At 38.8% G+C, this 18,094-nt stretch overlaps 1 protein-coding gene across 4 annotated transcripts in view; it reads left to right on the forward strand.

The window, feature by feature from the left end:
- The window catches only part of LOC116324764, a 42,955-nt gene that overhangs the window by 8,032 nt on the left and 16,829 nt on the right, over positions 1-18,094 (forward strand). The window contains exon 2 of one of the 4 annotated variants that reach the window (XM_039604946.1): positions 7,950-8,065. The exons of 2 other annotated variants lie outside the window; for them this stretch is intronic. The gene's annotated coding sequence lies outside the window, so the exon portion shown is untranslated. Of the gene's footprint in view, positions 1-7,949; positions 8,066-10,172; positions 10,264-18,094 lie in introns of those variants that run through there. One more of the 4 variants, XM_039604947.1, reaches the window with a different exon arrangement.

Below are 18,094 nucleotides of genomic sequence, written 5' to 3' on the forward strand. Positions count from 1 at the left end.
GAGAGATCACATCATCTGAACTCCACTCCAGAGGCTGTCTTCGGCTTTAAAGAATAGTTCACAGCAAAATCAAAACATAAACAAGAGGGGGGCTAATCCGTTTAAATAATGGTTTTCGGCACTCCACAACTTTCAGGATTCAGAGGTGTCTCCTTACACAAGAGCTCACGTCAGAGTCGTTTACTTGCACTTTCTCCCTGAGGTCAGTTCAGGTTTTCAAACATGCAGTAACGGCCAAAAAAAACTTTTGACACATGGCCAGATGAGCACCCTGTCACAAGTGTGTCCATACATCCGATTCAAAACCTAAAAGCTAGAATTTATGTATCTACCTATCACATAGTACATAGCAGGATCACACAAAACGAAACTTGAGATCTTGCGTTGGGTTTGTGCGCCTGTCACAGCGGGGATGGTGTGGTTTTTTGTGCACTGACGTCTCTTTTTCTTTTTTCCTTTTTTGCTGCACGCTCCCCTATCTGTCTATCTTGGTGTTAAGTCAAGTGCCTGGCTTCAGAGAAACTCTGAGCTATTTAAGGAGGCAGCACATTGTGCTAAGCGAGGAAGTAAAGTGACACAACTGGGGTTGAGATTTCTTGGTGTCTGAAAACCTTGAAAATATCTTTATTTAGTACTCTGCTCCCCCGACACCTTGCAGATTGCACCTAGCTACCATCAGATAATGAGTAGCTATGGAAGCAAGCAGCACATCAAAGCCCGAAGATAAACAAGGCATTACTGACAATAGTTCTTTTACATTTTATTGCAAAATGACATTTCTAATCAGAAAGCCTCTTATCGCTATCCTTAGGTCATTTTAATTTTTGAGCAAGTGCTAACAAAAAAAATAATAATAATTTTGACAATTCAATTTATAGATAATTTAATTTCAGTACTGATACAGACTAATGTAACTCCAGTGAATGTAGAACATGTAATACAGTGCGTATATTATTGAAAGAAGGGCTGGGACTATTTTGGGCTGTTTTTGATGATTTAATTTTATTATTTATGTATTCACCTCCACATGAAAGAGCGCTTAGGTCCCATGCGGTTTGTCTTTTTCTCGCTCATGCACACTTTTTCATGCAAACACATGTACAAATCCATATTTATTTAGTTATTTGCTACCATTTTTGCAACTACCATCACCATTTATATATATATATATATATATATATATATATATATATATATATATATATATATATATATATATATATATATAGATATATATATATATAGAGAGAGAGAGATATATATATATAGATATATATATATATAGAGAGAGAGATATATATATATATATAGAGAGAGAGATATATATATATATATATAGAGAGAGAGATATATATATATATATATAGAGAGATATATATATATATATAGAGAGAGAGAGAGAGATATATATATATATATAGAGAGAGAGATATATATATATAGAGATATATATATATATATATATATATATATATATATATATATATATATATATATATATATATATATATATATATATATATATATATATATATATATATATATATATATATATATATATATAGAGAGAGAGAGAGAGAGATATATATATAGAGAGATATATATATATATATATATATATATATATATATATATAGAGAGATATATATATATATATATATATATATATATATAATATATATCTCTCTCTATATATATATATATATATATATATATATATATATATATATATATATCTCTATATATCTCTCTCTCTCCCAGAGAGAGAGAGAGAGAGAGAGAGAGAGAGAGAGAGAGAGAGATATATATATATATATATATATATATATATATATATATATATATATATATATATATATATAGATATATATATATATATAGATATAGATATAGATATATATATATATATATAGATATAGATATATATATATATGATGTGATCCACATACGTCTGCCCTCCCTTTTGCAACTAAGCTGGTGCAGTTCGTTCCAGTGTAAAGACACACATTTGTGTGCGGATACAGTCTGGTGGGGTTTTTTTTTCATGTGCTTGGACTTGTTTAATTAAAGCACCTGCTGTTTGTCCCCTTCATTCACCCATTTGATCAATAGCAAGCTGGCTCTGTCAGTGTGGTAGCTGTAATGGAATCTTTGCTAACCCAATTAGCAGTGCCCCTGCACTATATTAACCCTATTTACATCGGTACACACATACATCTCCCTGACATGAAGCATGCACGGCCATGCAGCTGGTCAGACATTCAGCGAAATGAAGTCAAGTGCATAGAACATTTCATATAACAGGCTTAGACCTAATGTCCTTATCACTACTCATACCCTTTGGTTCTTCCATAGCGAGCATTAATGGTTGTAAAATATTAATGGCCTGTAATGTCTCTTCCTTTGTTGTTGTTTTTTTATTCAAATAAATTAAGCATTGGATAATTCAGGAAATAGGACTTGAATAGGATGTTTGGTATTTTTCCAAAGTCATTTCTGTTCATGAATGTTATCAATGCCTATACTGTTTTTTCTATATACTTATTGATACAGAAGCATTGTGACGTCTCCAGTTATGTGTTTTTTGTTGTTGTTTTGTTTTGTTTTTCTGCTGGCAACCATTAGTAAGTCGATGATTCCACAGCAAAAACGTCTGGCTCGTTATGATGATGTTTGTTTATCCTGCGCTTATGTTAAAAATGCGTATTTATATTGAACTTTTCTCAGCTAATGCTTTTCATCATGCTCCAAAATTCAGTGCAAGTGGAGCTATACATATGTCAGCCATCACTGTCTCCTACTATTAGATGCTTATATAAGCATATTCTGTTTATTTCACTTTTCATTATTTATTTATCTGCTATTATTTGTGCCAGTGAAACAAAGAGTTATTACAACATATATAAAAAAACAACTGTTTTTTAGCTCTCATCGTGCTATGTTTGAACATTATAAAACATTGCCATTAGCAGGTTTAATACATTATACTGTATATTTATGCTGCAGAAGTTCATCTGTTTGGCTCTCATTTCGCTTGTTTTTTGTACTATGTTTAGTTTAATTAATAATTAAAATGATTAAAATACTCTTGCTGGCCACTTCATTAGGTACACCTGTTCATCCACTTGTTAACCCTGATATCTAATCAGGAAAACACATGGCAGCAACTCAGTGCACTTAGGTATGTAGACATGGTCAAGATGTCTTGCTGAAGTTTCAGAACGGAGAAGAAATATTTAGGTGAATTTATGTGATGGCTGTGGGTGCCAGTCTGGCTGGTCTGAGTATTTGAGAAACTGCTGATCTACTGGGATTTTCACGCACAACCATCTCTAGGATTTACAGAGTATGCTCTGAATAAGGGAAAATATCCAGTGAGTGGCAGTTCTCTGGGAGAAAATGCCTTGTTGATGCCAGAGGTCAGAGGACAACAGGCAGACTGTTTCGAGCTGGTAGGAAGACAACAGAAACTATTGGCTTCTCTTCACTGGCTCCCAGACTCTAACTCAAAATCCTTCTGATCACATACAAGGTCTTGAATAGTCAGGCCCCATCTTATCTTAAACAACTCGTAGTACCACATCACCCCAATAGAGCACTTTGCTCTCAGACTACTGGCTTACCTGTGGTTTCTAGGCTATTTAAAACTAGAATGGGAGGCAGATGTTTCAGGCCCCTCTTCTGTGGCGCAAGCTTCCGGAGACAGACACCCTCTCTACTTAAGCTTAAAACTTTTCTTTTTGATGATGGTTGGTACACCACTCTGCATTTAATCATTAGTTATTATTAATCTCTGGCCTGTCATCCTCCCCTCACCCTAACTGGTCGCAGCAGATGGCCGCCCCTCCCTGAGCCTGGTTCTACCAGAGGTTTCTTCCTGTTAAAAGGGAGTTTTTCCTTCCCACATGTCACTAAAGCGCTTGCTCATAGGGGGCATCTAACTGTTGGGGTTTTCCCTGTTTTCTCTGTATTATTGTAGGCAACAGCACCTTGAGGAAGCAGTTTTTGTGATTTGGCGCTATATAAATTAAATGGAATTGAACTGAATAACCGTTCATTACAGCCAAGGAACGTAGAATGTTAGTGTGTCTCTGAATACACATTGTGTTAAACATTGTTAATAACCATTTCAATTCCTTTATGACTATAGTGTGCCCATCTTCTGATGGCTGCTTGACAACATGTCACAAAGTTCAAATCATCTCAACTAGTTACTGGAACTGGAATGGATGGTTGGTTGGAAACATGGCAAGAAGTTCACTGTACTCAAATGGGATAATTAATGTATGGAAAATTAACCAAACTTAAATGACAAATAAACCCCATCTTCTCCTTGGTTGGCAGCTCTGTTTGTAAGCCAAAGTGAACAGATATTAGACTCAATAGAAAGGAACTCCAAGCACAGTCAAAAATGCTGTTCTTAACTTTATTCACACAGGCGAAAGTCAGAAGATAATGATAATCTAGCTAACTGGTATGGGTCTCTGCTTCAAACCCCTCATATCATTTTAGATGTAGCAGCACGATTTGTGCTGATAAAATTAGTCATCTGTGACTTTTCTTCAGTGTCAGAGGCTGTGAGTAGTGTAATGGATGAGCAGGCGTAGTAACTTGGCAGCAACTGTGCTACAGTGGAGGTGTAAGGTAGGTGGCCTTGGACAAGGAGTGTAAAGAAAGGCAGGATGACTCACCTAGCGAGGAGCATGCAATACTCCATTGACGAGCAACCCACAGAGCTCCCTCTCCTGTCTCTTCTCCATCTGTGGTGTTGTGTAGGACAGTCAGGGAAAGCAGGAGAGTGATGGGAAACATGCATGTAGGTTAACGTTTCAGAATTCACCTGGGGTAATGGTTTTTCCATAAGCTGCCATTGTTGAGGCTGACCTGGCTTTTAAGACTGAATCAAATCGATGGCTTCTCCGTCTGAGGCTGGGAGGAGCGAGGGAGCCTGTCTCTGTCTGCACAGCAACGATAACACTGCTCAATAGGCACTAACCACCTTTCAAATGGAAATGTAGTATCCAGTGAAATTAGACACAGTTATCTGGATGGTACTGAGTAGCTACGGGGCTGTGAATGGGAGATGGTAGCGCGACTGTTGAGGGTGTGTCACGCTTTGACTTTGTTGTCCCAGAGCTTAGCTTGTGCAGAACATTCGAGGTTCACGTTTCACATCTTTGAGGTTCGATAAACACACCCAAAAACACGCAAAAAGAAATTGTGTTTCATATCAAGGCATGTACGATTAGATGCAAGCTTGCAAGTGCAGAGAGTGACTCACCACCCAAAACCATGGGGGTGTGTGCTACAGACAGTATGCTAAGTTACAGTACACACTCATCACAGTGCCAGTTCGTTCTTCCTGTGTCTCCCCCTCTCTCTCTCTCTCCCTCACTCGCCATGTCTTTGCTTCCCACCTCTCTCTATCACTCATTAGCTTGCTTGCAAACACACATGCGCACCCAGACAAATTCAGACTAAGGGGGTGGATTCACAAATTGCTGACATAGAAAGTGAGTGCTGTGATCAGGTTCAGTACTGGCTCAATCCTGTAAAACCCCCAGGGAAAGGTTTAAAATAAATCACTCATAGATTCTGCCTGCCCTGAAGATTAAAGTGGGGGACGAGTGTGTTTGTGTCTCTGTGTGCTCATTCGAAATAAGACAGTTTGTCTGCATTTGTCTCTCTTTTGTTTCTGTGAATTTACGCCATGTGCATGTAGTCTGCGTCTTCGTGAGAGTTACTGACTGTAAAGGTGATGAAAAGAGCCACTGGGTGGGTGTGCTAAATGGCTGCATGAGAGTGTTGGCATGTGTAACTGCTCCAATTGGCTTGCCGGAGTTGTCCTCGGGGAAATAAGGGCACCGGCACAGGCGAGATAGGCTGCCACTGATACAGAGTTATGTGTCTTTCCCATATTTGCAGGTTTTTCTTGTGCATTAAGACTGATGCCTGGAGATGCAACAAATGTGCAGAATGTGCAGATACAGGATGCAGTTCCTCATTTACATTTTGTATGCATGCATGTTCATGCATCTCATATCTAGCTAGACCTATAGAAGTTTTATCTATGAGCCTAGAAATGTCTTTGTTTACATGAACAATATGTCTGAGCATATGTAGACATACTGTCTGTGTCCAAAGGCTAAGTGTGTGCAGTGGGTTTAGTCAGGTCTTCCAAGAAGTCCATATGGCGTTAGGGGCAATAAATGGACTCTAGGGGGAACAATTGGCAGCTGTTTGCAGAGTCACACTGAACCATGACCTTTACCCTCCAGTGTGTAAGGGCATGTGGTTAAGTGGCTCTCTGCTCATGATAAAGCATAAAGTGCTCTGGATTTGAGCCCACCCAGACCACCTCATTTGCATATTACACCCTTTCTAATGACATAGCTGAAGATGCTGCCCTGTCATCCGCTTTTTTTGTCATCCGGGGTTTTGTACCCATGTTGCAGGGCCCATAATTAATCATATACAGTGTGCATCATCAGACCAAATCCCATTTATAGTTTTACTGTTAGTCAGTGCTGTTAATAGATTATCGATACTGGTCAGTGTGTTAAGTGTTGATCAGCCTAAAGGAAATTAACTGGAAATTGTGTGATGAAATGATATGACTTCAAAATTTAAGGAGTCAACTCTGTCAAATATACTGTCAATACAAGGTCAGATACTTTCAGATAGGAACTGTTTTCTCACTTAATGTGGTTCATTGGTGGAAAAAGAACTAAAGTGCCATGAATCAGTCATCAAATAACTCAGTGACGTAAAAACAATCAGTCGTGACAAAATCATTCGTTCCTATTTAAAGATCGGTTGACTTGTGCAGTGTGTGTGCACATAACTTTCAGGTTGTGACCTTTAAGAAAGGTCACTTAAAATGTGACGTGAACATGTTGTATGAGATCAATAATTGTATAGGGTCTGCCGAGGTTTCCAGGTTAACTCTATCAGCATAGACGATAACTGGTGCACTGCCAAACATTTCTGGGATTTGCAGTCAGGAATTTCTACTCTGCTGTTGCAGGATTGTGTACATAATTATAGTATTCTGACAGTAACTGTTTAGATAAGATGGCATACCAAAGAGAAGTCTCAGACGTCGGTAATGAACAATTCAGACCGGACGCATGTAATGTTACACCCATGCTTGTAATGATTAATTGCATGTTAATATGGAAACATGAGCAGCAGTGCAAACATAACAGAACACAGTGCATATCACAATTATACCAATACCAAACAGTGCAACAACGCAATTAATCGCCCCTTGGCACAGTAATAAGTCATCAGAGAAGTCGTCCTTCAGTTTTCTGCATGATACTGAGGTTTCACTGTGTTGGGCGGAACAGACACTCCCTTTTTAGCTCCAGTTTAGCTTTGGTTCAGCTGAACCTGTGCTTGTTTTGACAGAGCAATCAGGTCTAGTTTGGCATGCAGCTGCGCTTTAAACCCCTCTGGGTTCGAGATTAGCTGGAGCCACTCTAGACCACGGCTAAGCACGTCAGATGCTAAGCGACAGAGTAATTGTCCCATTAAGTTTAAACTGGAAAAGATTAGGTGCACTGTTAATAAAAGGCTGAAATGTTATGCTTTATTTCACGAGTACAGCTGCTGAGCAAGAGTACGCGAGGTGGATAAGAAAAAAAAAAAAAAAAGCCCTCTTGTGCTGAAAAGGTTGAGCGCCACGGTAGCTGAGTTTCAGTTTTGCTGGTAATTCAAAAAATCTTTTTTTCTTTGTAACTGTTGATTGAGCTGTAGAGGATTGGAAGGTGCACGGCTGGCTTAGAGAGAAGATAAGGGAACTAATTCCTTGCCTCTTCTCTTTCTGCTCTTTGATCCTCACCTCCCGCTTCATATCTCTTTGATTGCCATGTTTATGACAGCTCCTTTTCCTTTTCTCCTCTTGCCTCTTTCCTCTCCTGCTGTGTGGTGTGGCATGTCAGCAGTTCATCTTCTGTTGGAGGTCTTCGCACACACGCGCGCACGCTCCGACTCGAGCATAGACAAGCGCGGGTGGAACGCACACTCAAAGGAAGACACACCCGCCTCCATCCTAACTGAGGTAAAGTGAGTGCACCAGCATCCGTGATGAATAATTGAGTTATCTGGCTCCGCGCAGAAATAGCAATCTCCCCACATAAGTGTGAAAACATCACTTGCCACCGGAGACCTGGGAACCGGTGCTGCCATGTGGGTCTACACATGTATGCGTGTGTGCTTCTGACTGTATTAGGTTATGTGGGACCTTTGTCATTTTTTTGTTTTAACCTGTGAATATTTTAGAGGGGGAGTATCCACGGTCTCAACATGCCTTTCATTACATGCGGAGGTGGTGACGTTTGCGTATCTGAGCTGCAAAATGAAAACGTATCAAATATTGTGACGTAGAAATGAGAGGATGCCTCCTTCAGCGTGATACTCCGATCACTCAGGCCTGTGTGATTTGAAGAAGAACTTAAATGTGGAATCTTTTTGAGTCCATCTCCAGTTGTAAGAGCAGCATTTTGATCATCACACCCTGCGCATGTAGCTCAAACCTTAAAAATGTAATATTTTGCTAGAAAAATATAAAGAGATGCACAAGCATAAATTGAAATGGAATATATAAGCCAAAAACAGGCTTTGTACACTTCTAAAAAGCTTTAAGGTCAAGTAACCACTTTTATTCTTCAACATAGCCTAACTCTCTTTCAAGCTTTCTTGCAATTTCTTTAAGTAGATTTCAGGAATAGTTCTACAGGTTTCTTGAATCACATCCGAAACTCTTCTTTGTATTGTCAAAATGATCCCACACTGCTTCAGTAATGTTGATGTCCGGGTTCTGGGGAGACCAGCACATGAGTGATCCACTGGCATGGCTATTGTTCAGGTGGTGGTGGTTCAGGTGGTTTGATCCTTTGCTGCTCCAGTCTGCATACCGGATATCCTTGGGCAGCATACTAACCCCAGGTTGCTCTCTGATGCATCCATCAGAGTGTGAATTTGTGTGAACGGTAGATAGAAATACCTTAAACATAGAAAAAAGCACTTGTGTGAATAATGGGTGAGAATGGGTGAATGAGGCCTGTTGTATACAGTATTTTGAGTGAGAAAAGCGCTATATAGGAACCAGTTTATTTACCTTTTTAAAAAAAAAAAAATCCAGTTATGGTATGGGATCATAATCATGCATTAAAATTAAGCCGAGATCAGATCAAAATCCATACTACTAATGATCCTTTGTATTCAGTTATAAAATATATATATATGTATTTTTACAGTTTTCCAATAGTACTGCAACATGACATATTTTTCCATAAACTGTCATTGCTAAATATAGGACAAGACCTATTTCTGTAGTTTGATTGTGGTAACAGCAGCTCTGGAGATTATCGTAGTTGTTTAAATAATCATAACTAGTGTTTTGTGCGGAGCTTAAGCATTCCATCTGTCTCAGAGAGGACTGACCTGATGTAAATCAGCTACAATGCCTGGCATATATTCTCCCAGCGAGCACCTCCCAGGAGCCCTCTGAAGCAGTCGAAACAGTGACATGACAAAGCTGAGGGAGCAGAATCACAGCAAAGTGACAAATAAGGCCAAATCTGACAGGCGAATCCTCTGAGCAGCTCCACATTTTGACAGATCCTTCAGCGGAGAAGCACAAGCCAACGCCCTCCGCAGGAGCGCGATTCGTTAATGCTGTTTCATAACACTACAGTGGAAATGATCACGATGGCAGATCACCCATCAGATATGGTACGTATACTGTACTGTGTGTAGTACAGTATGAAAGTGAGGTTATATAATAAGGAGGAAACCTTTGAAGAGTAAGTGTTAGTGCTGCAGTAACACAGGCTTGGGGGTGGACTCAACCAGCTGTTGGGTCTAAACACTCGGTGTTCCGTTATGGGGAGACAGCAGCAGATTAAACAGCAATCCCGCTGATCCAGCCCCACACAGTTAGCCTGCCACTCCCCCTCCCCCTCATACACGCCCACATTCATCACGGTGAGGAGGTGCTACTGTGAGTGACCATTTTATCTTCTGCTGGGCTGTAATCTGGTCTGTTCATGTGGCAGTGTTTTGCCATAATAGGTAACAAACCTGAAATAGGGCGAGGGTGAGATAGGGTTAAATCTGGGGCAGGCTGTCCCAGGATGGATAGCTTCAACAGCTGTCAGCGTGGATGGGGTTTACTGGGAGGGAATGCAGGGATGACATTATCAAGACACTCAAGGTAGTAAGAGATGATGATGGAGCATGCTATGAAAGAAAATGGTGAGTTTCTGGTGTCATCATGCAGTTAAGCAAGTGTTTGCATATGTTTGACAGCACGCTTGCACTGACATTTACACTGCTGCGTGTGTGAAACTGGGATTTAGCGATAGTGTGCAGTTTGGTTTCAGGGAAAAAGAAGTGAGCCTCATGCCCCTGCTCTTTGCTTCCTATGTGTTTTCTAAGGGGTTAAGAGTCTTTAGTGTGGAAATCGTCATTAATCTGCTCTGTGCAGACGAGTCAAACAGACTTGGGAATATTAAAACATGTAGGGAGAAGTCTCCCTGGATCATTCGAAATCCTGTTTGGATGTTTCACTACATTGCAGCTGAGAGATTGAGCCATTCCCACTCCCACTTTACTGCATCTGTCTCACCCATTCTTTGTTCTGGTGTTTTCCTCTCCCTCTTCTCTCTCTTTCTCTGTCTTTCTTTTTTTCTGACATTCTCGCGGCGACTTCTTTTTCTCTAGTCTGCCTGTCTCTCTTTCTCTCTCTTTCTCTCTCTCGCGCTTCTCGTCTTTTTGCTGCCAGCTGGGGAATTGGGAGGGTTCCTCCAAATTGGCACACAGATGAATAATGCATCTAAAGCAAAAGCAGAGAGCTGGGGTTGGATATATCTGTCTGTCAGACTCTTTCTCTGTATTACAGTTATGTAGGGAGTTCTGCTGATACTTCAGAAGAGAAAAAGAGACGTTTGACGCACTCTACCCTTCTTCCCATTTACTTTCCCGTCTGTTATTAACTCTTTTATTCTCAGGAAATGTGAGCATGTATGATCGCAGAGGACTGCAGATAACATGCAAGTCGGATGGTGATACATAGTGTGAAAGATTCTTGAATTTTGGAAGTTTTTCTTTTTAGTTACAACGCACATACATAATGCATACATAGTAGTTTGATTTCATTTGATTCTCTGTCACTGTATGCATGGGTTTCTCTGCGTGTGTGTGCGTGTGTTTCTTGCTATTCCCAAACTGCAGTGTTAAAAAGCAAACTGCACTCGTGAGCATAAGCTCACAGTAGAACCATCATTAAAGTAATGAGCAGGAAGTTAGCACTGAAGTCAACCATAAACAGAGAGTTAGAGAGGGAGAGGGGAAAACAGGGAGTGAGGGAGAGAGAGAGAGCGAGAGCGAGAGAGATCCCCAATCCCATAAGGACAAATCTTAAATCCTGAGTGTTGCTTCTGACTCATTCTGGTTAATTAAGTCGAGTCAAGTGAGAGGAAAATGGGGTCTTGCCTTCCCTGAGTCTGTAGGATCAGCACTATACTGTATTTGCAGCTTATGTAGTCTCTCACTGGAACTGTCCTCTGTGCGCTCACAAAGCAGGAACGGAACAAATTGTATTGAGTCTATTCCTCCTATTTTTATTAGCTTGACCTGCACAGCCTCTTTATACTCAGAAGATTTCACACACACTTCCTGTCAGCTCTGAAATTTACATATACATCAAGAGAAAATGCTCCCATTCAGCATTAGCTTTCAGCCAGTAGATACGCTAATGGTTTCATTTCTCACACTTTATTATTTAACTCCCACCAATTCGTGGTAAATGTTGTTTGCTCTGCACATCCTGCATTCAGCAGTTAAAATAAACACGTATCCCACCCCCTCCGAAACTCAGAGAAACAAAGAAATCTGTTGAGCAACCTCTGGGATTTTCTTTGTTGTATTATGGTGAAAGATTTCGCCATGCGACAAAGGATGAGGCAAACAACTGAAATGTCAAAACCCTGTGTAACTCTAAAAATAAAACAACACAAGGGTTGCCGTTGGAGGACATCATAGGCGCTCGATCGGGTGTGGAACAGATAAAACAAACAGTTCTTTATACCCAACAGCAACCGGGGTAGAGCTGCCAACTGTCCTCTGCTGAGAATAGCAGAGAGTGGATTTTAGAAATGTTTACCTGTTTAACATTTTAAACCAAGTGCCCTTAAGATTTATAATGGCAGACAAACAACAAGGGCCTTCAATCAGCACAGCGTATCCAAAGTGCACCATAATGTGCAAAATATCATTTATTTACATTTGAATTACATAATACGCTGTGTGACGATGTAATACAAATGCCGTGTGATGCAATAAAATCATAGTTAGTCCCATCACAGCCTTAAGGCTAAAGGATAAGCCTGACATTATTCCGTAGTTTCTGTACTGAAAGCAAATCCTATGAGAAGACTAAATCTAACAAAACATTAGTCCATCCCTCTTCTGACGAATCTTTTAAAAGGCAGTTCTAGATGAGCTATTTCCTATCATTTTCTGAGTAATGTTAGGTCTGCAGGTTTTATCAAACAGTACACAAACAGCATTAATTGGCATGTTTGTCAAGCTGAGAAAATAAACTACACTGTTGATTTTGGACAAGTATGCAGGGCTGTGGCATGGACAAATATGAGAGTTTAGCCTTTGGATGGTGTTAGTAAGTCTATTAGTCATGTGATGGGTTTTGATTCGTGTAATTGGTTAAAAAACATAAGTACAGAGTATCAGTAGATGTTACAAAGTGTAAATATAATGTAATGTGAAAAATATGAAAATGTTTTATTTTTATTCATTTATTTATGTTATTTAACCTTAATTTAATAAGGGTAATAGTAATTATAGAGATCAAAAATCTCAAATTAGCATGTCCTGGCCAAGATGGAAAGCAGCTCAATTCATTTAACTTCAATGTTATTTGATTTATATAGTGGCAAATCGCAGCAGCAGTCTCAAGTCAAGGACTTTATATTAAAAGGTAGTCACCCTACAACAATAAAGAGAAAACCCCCACAATCAAACGACCCCCTTTGAGCAAGCACTTGGCGAGAGCAGGAAGGAAAAACTCCCTTTTAACAGGAAGAAACCTCCAGCAGAACCAGGCTCAGGAATGGGCAGCAGTCTGTTTAGTTACCATGGATTACACAATAATACGCACACAGCAAAACATAAAAAAAGACTGTATGTATGCAAAATATGGACAGTGACATATAAAAACATACAATATTATAAACTTTAAAGCTACAGAAACATAACTGAATTGTCACACAGTCGTCACAGGTGCACAGGTGAAGTGTTAACATAATACTAAATTTGTTGATTTTTGCACCTGATTCAAAGCAAATTTGACTATGCGCCTTCCTAATTCACTAAATGCTTTGTAGACACATAAAAGGAATAACTCCTGGGAGCGAAGGCAGTGACTTCCAATAGTTTTATGACGGATGTAGGTCTGTAAATAAAAAATGGATAGCTGAATGAGAGAGCCTTGAAAATAAGACCATACCAGTGGTTGAATTTAGGGAAAGACAAAGCAGACCATTCATCTCATAGACAGATTACCGCATCAGCAAAGTGCGTGCCTAGCTGTAAATTTTTAAATGTGTACAGCAAAGGGGTTTTGGTTATGTGGCATGATTTTGAAATTGTTTGAATGTTTAATAAGTGAACATATTAAATCACATTTCAAAGTAACGTAGGGCTTAGGTGAAATGGCAATTGATGATCTTGTGGTCAACAGAGATAAGTCATACGTTCTGTGCAAGAAAGACACACTCAGCAGCTCAGCAAAGGATAACTGTCAGCAGCTGTGCCAGAGCTGCAGAGCCGGATACTAATGTTCAAAAAGATAGAAGCTAACTGAGGAAAAAATATTTTTTTACGTTTTTCTTTGATAAAACCGTCATTTTTTTTTTTTTACTTAATTTTAAAAATGTCAAAAAATGTAGAATTTCCCCCAAAAAATAATACCTATAAAACATATTTATTTATATCTAATAAATAAACAGGCTGTCCTGAAACAAAACAAAAAAAAGCTGACCCTACACTTGTCACTTAATGCTTTTGCTCATTAAGGAAAGTATGCTGCTGAAAGCTTTTAGCAGAGTCCAAATCACATTTGTTCTTGGTTATGAGATTAGAACGTTAGTCCAGGACAAAAGCTCAGCAGGTTAAATTCACTTGATCTTTTATGCGACCGTTTGTAACAGGTCACTTCGGGATAGGCATTAAACTGCAAACTGAATTTTCAAGTTCCTGTACAAGGTCTTAGTCCTGTGCCTGTGTGTGTGTGTGTCCGTGTGTGTTAATGAGGCTTAGCTGATGGCAAAAATGTCAGAGGGTTAAGCTGTGCACCCCCATTCCTGTGCGTCTCTTTCCCTTTTTACTGCTGTCTCCCCATCAGTCCATGTTGTTATGCACAGCGTAGCGGTGTCCCGCGGGGCCTGAGATTGCCACGGACATGATGTGATTCCGCGTCTCCTTTTAGCTGTAATGTGCTGCACTACAGGCCTCTGATGAACTTGCCTCATAAGGCATGTTGTCCTCTACACTCTCCTCCTTCTTTCTATGATTGCCATCTATTTCTGTCAAACACAGATAATGCGTGCTTGAATGACTGATCTTCAAATGGCGTTATTGATTGATTTGGAGGTGGGAAGTAAAGAGGACAGACTGTTTAGTTACAAGTCGGTGCTGTGGAGGTGATTTAAGTGAAAATATGTCGTATCACTCGATGAGCATTGGTGGCCTGTAACTGATGTGTTGATTTATTGGGAAAGAGCAGTGCTGCACACTCCCTCATTCACAAAGATCCACACACTTACGCAGCAACCCTCATGTCTCAGAACTCCATTGTTGCCGTTGATTAATAATCACTTAGTTGAATTTGTCCTAATGTGATGACAGAGGTTGAAAGCTGTGCTCAGGATCATGGCAGGGGCATATCAGCCTTGTCTGGGTGCATTTACAAAAATTGCATGAATGCTGGCTTTATTAATCCAGTGTGAAGAAGGAACGATGGGGTTTGGGGGAGTCTTTATGTGATAAATTCAGTAAGCTTGGGGACGGAAGAGACAGTGGCCAACGTGTGAATTGGAGGGAAAAGAAAATTTAACTCACCTGCAGCGCTCTCTAGCAATGTAGGCAGTTTCAGTTTTACATACTGAGGTTTTGAGATATCTATCTCTGAAAAGGTTATTGGTGCTGCTCAAAGTTTCGAAAATATAAAAGCGTTCGACAGCAAGCTGTCAATCAGCGAGCCGTCATCAGTTTTCATTGTGACTATTTTCAACTGAAGTTGACAGTCATGCCAACCAAAACAAGTCTCTTTGTGTAGTTTTTGGAAACAAAATGGCCAATTCTGAAACTTATTTTAAGAAAAAAACCATGAGATAAAGATTCGATGACACAAATCTTATAAAACTTTGCGGGGGTAACACAAGTTTTTGAAAAAAGCGCCAGCCAAACTATAAATTGTGAAAAAAGATGGAAATGATTGTCATCTACAAATAAAGCACTGCATACTGTTACGTGTTGTTACATTACATCGCCTGCTGAAACTGATACTGTTCCTGATCGTAACTATATAGTTACGTAAGCAAAGTCTTGTTATCGATAGCTTAGTTTTTTGTTGTTGTATTATTTTTTTATTTCTTACTTGAGCTATTAATAAATCATTACTGTAATTCTATCGCAAAGTGTTGCCCACAGTGGCTATGGCGTCAAAATAACATTTATTGTACAGTCTGTACCTTAAAATATAAAGCGCCTTGAGGCGACTGTTGCCTTGATTTAACGCTATAAATAAAATTGAATTGAAAATACAGCAATAGTCCAAAATGAATCTTAATATCTATGTAACTGAAGATGAAAATACACCTGAAGAAGCTGAAATTGTGTCTTCATTCACTACACTGTGGTGTTACTTTGTTCTTTATTGTCAGGATTGTGTTATTTAATGTCAATATTGTTTACCCAAAGTGAGTTCCTCCTCTTCACTGCAGCTTTTGCTCACTTTCATTAAGTAAGCTGCATGAGAACTCATAAAGTAATAACTCTGGTGAAACTGTTGGGTGTGCAGTTCAGTGACTGCGTGTTTTTCTGAAGTACTGATATTTGTTCCTAGTCTGTCAGTAATTGTACCTGAAGAGGAATCATTATAATGTATTGCCATATTAATAGTTCATTCTACCCCACTAATGGTAAGAGTATATCTTTTTTAACTTACAGCCTATTTTTGAATAATTTACTGAAATAAAGAATATGTTTATGATGTTAAAGTATTTTAATTTATGAGATTATTTATGAGAACATTAATGTCTTTTCTCATTTACGCACTCATTCTTAGTATTGCTGTGATTTTGGATATTATTATGCTTAAGTTTTGGAATAATAGTTTATGCAATGGGGATGTAGGCAGAGAGTGATTTTCCTCCTCTTTGTTTTGTAGTGTTCTGTTTTTCCCCACATTTAGCAAATAGATTCATCAACTTTAGTTAGTGGCAGGCATCAAATCAAAGATAGTGATGTGATTGACGAAAACAAAAGGTTAATTTCTCTCCTTGGTGAAATACTGTGGTTGTGATGTGAAATCTGTCCAGTTTGCAAAAACATGACAATGTGTGTTATAGTGAGTGTTAATTAACATCTTCATTATACAGTATGTTTTCTATGCTTAATGGAGACCAATGGGAGAGAAGTTAGTGCTGCATTGTCAAAATATTTTAATCAGTAAAATACAAAATAGATTTATTTTTACATAATATTTTTACTTCCATGTTCTGCATTGTGTTTATGCACGTGGTGCATAAAGTTTATGCGTGAAGTAATGTAAGTAACCTTATGTAAGTCGTTATAAGAGAGACATTCTAGGATACAAGAATAAGAAGAGCAGCTGCACAGATTTCTTTAATTTTGGATGACTGCAGGGAATCACTGTTGAAATGCTGAGACTAACCTTAATATACTTAATATATACTCAGACTCCCCAAAGCCGTCCAGCTTGTGCTTTGTGCAACATTTGGTGCTGTTGGTATTGAAGTCATTTCTATTCAGCTCTTCTGCTCTTTCAGTGAACCCTTCATAGGGCACTCATTGAAATACTAGGAAATGTAAAATTTCGACCCTCGTGTGTTATTGGAGGATATGATGTGATTTAAAATAGTTTTTATTTATTTATTTATTTTCGTACTTTTTTTTTCTCACGATATTTAAATTAAATTTGCTTTAATATTTCTGACGGTATATAAAAATAATTACTGAACAACATTTTGTTAATGCTTGCAGCAAATGTAAGCAAGTGAGCTACCATCAGATGACACACTATGTAATTCAAAGAGTGACCGTACGAGATGTCTGCAGCAGCATTACAGTGACACAGCATTGTATTCAGTGATAAAGCACAAATCAAATGTAAACAGAAAAGTAGCCTAGGTCATGTTTTCTTTGTAAATTTTAAGTCAAAGTATAAAATAACTGCTTAACACATTAGTTTAACACTAACTTAACCTTGTAATGCTTCAGAAGCTGCACAATATTGTCAGATGAAATATATTTTCTACCTGGGATGTTCCATCTTACTTACGCTGGGCTGTTTAACCAGCTGCCTACAGTTATGCTTTTCCACCATGTAATCATATCATATGGACTGCAACTAGTGAGCACAGCTAGTGACATGTAATATCGCGATGTAACACTTTTATATCACATAAAAATGTATATGATATTATCGCAGACAGTATGATATGGCACAGCCCCTTTTTTCTAATATCTTTATGCTGCAAATCAAGGTCAATTGCATGATTTCTCACACATTTAAGGTAAAATTATTATTATGGAGGAATATTTTTCTTTACTGATACTCACATTTGTCAGAAATAGAGCACAAAGTGCAGTCCTGTCCAGGGAACTGTTTCATAGCACTTGGTGAAACTGCTGTAATGTGGCAGCTCTTTAAGCTCTTTCATAAACACCAAATTAAGCATGTGTATAAATCCAAATACAGCTTGAACTATTCTCTGGCATGGTAGTTGGTGGTCTGGCACAGCAACATCCTCTTTTTTCCGTA

The sequence above is a fragment of the Oreochromis aureus genome, linkage group 20, assembly GCF_013358895.1.
Source record: "Oreochromis aureus strain Israel breed Guangdong linkage group 20, ZZ_aureus, whole genome shotgun sequence".
Taxonomy (NCBI): Eukaryota; Metazoa; Chordata; class Actinopteri; order Cichliformes; family Cichlidae; genus Oreochromis; species Oreochromis aureus.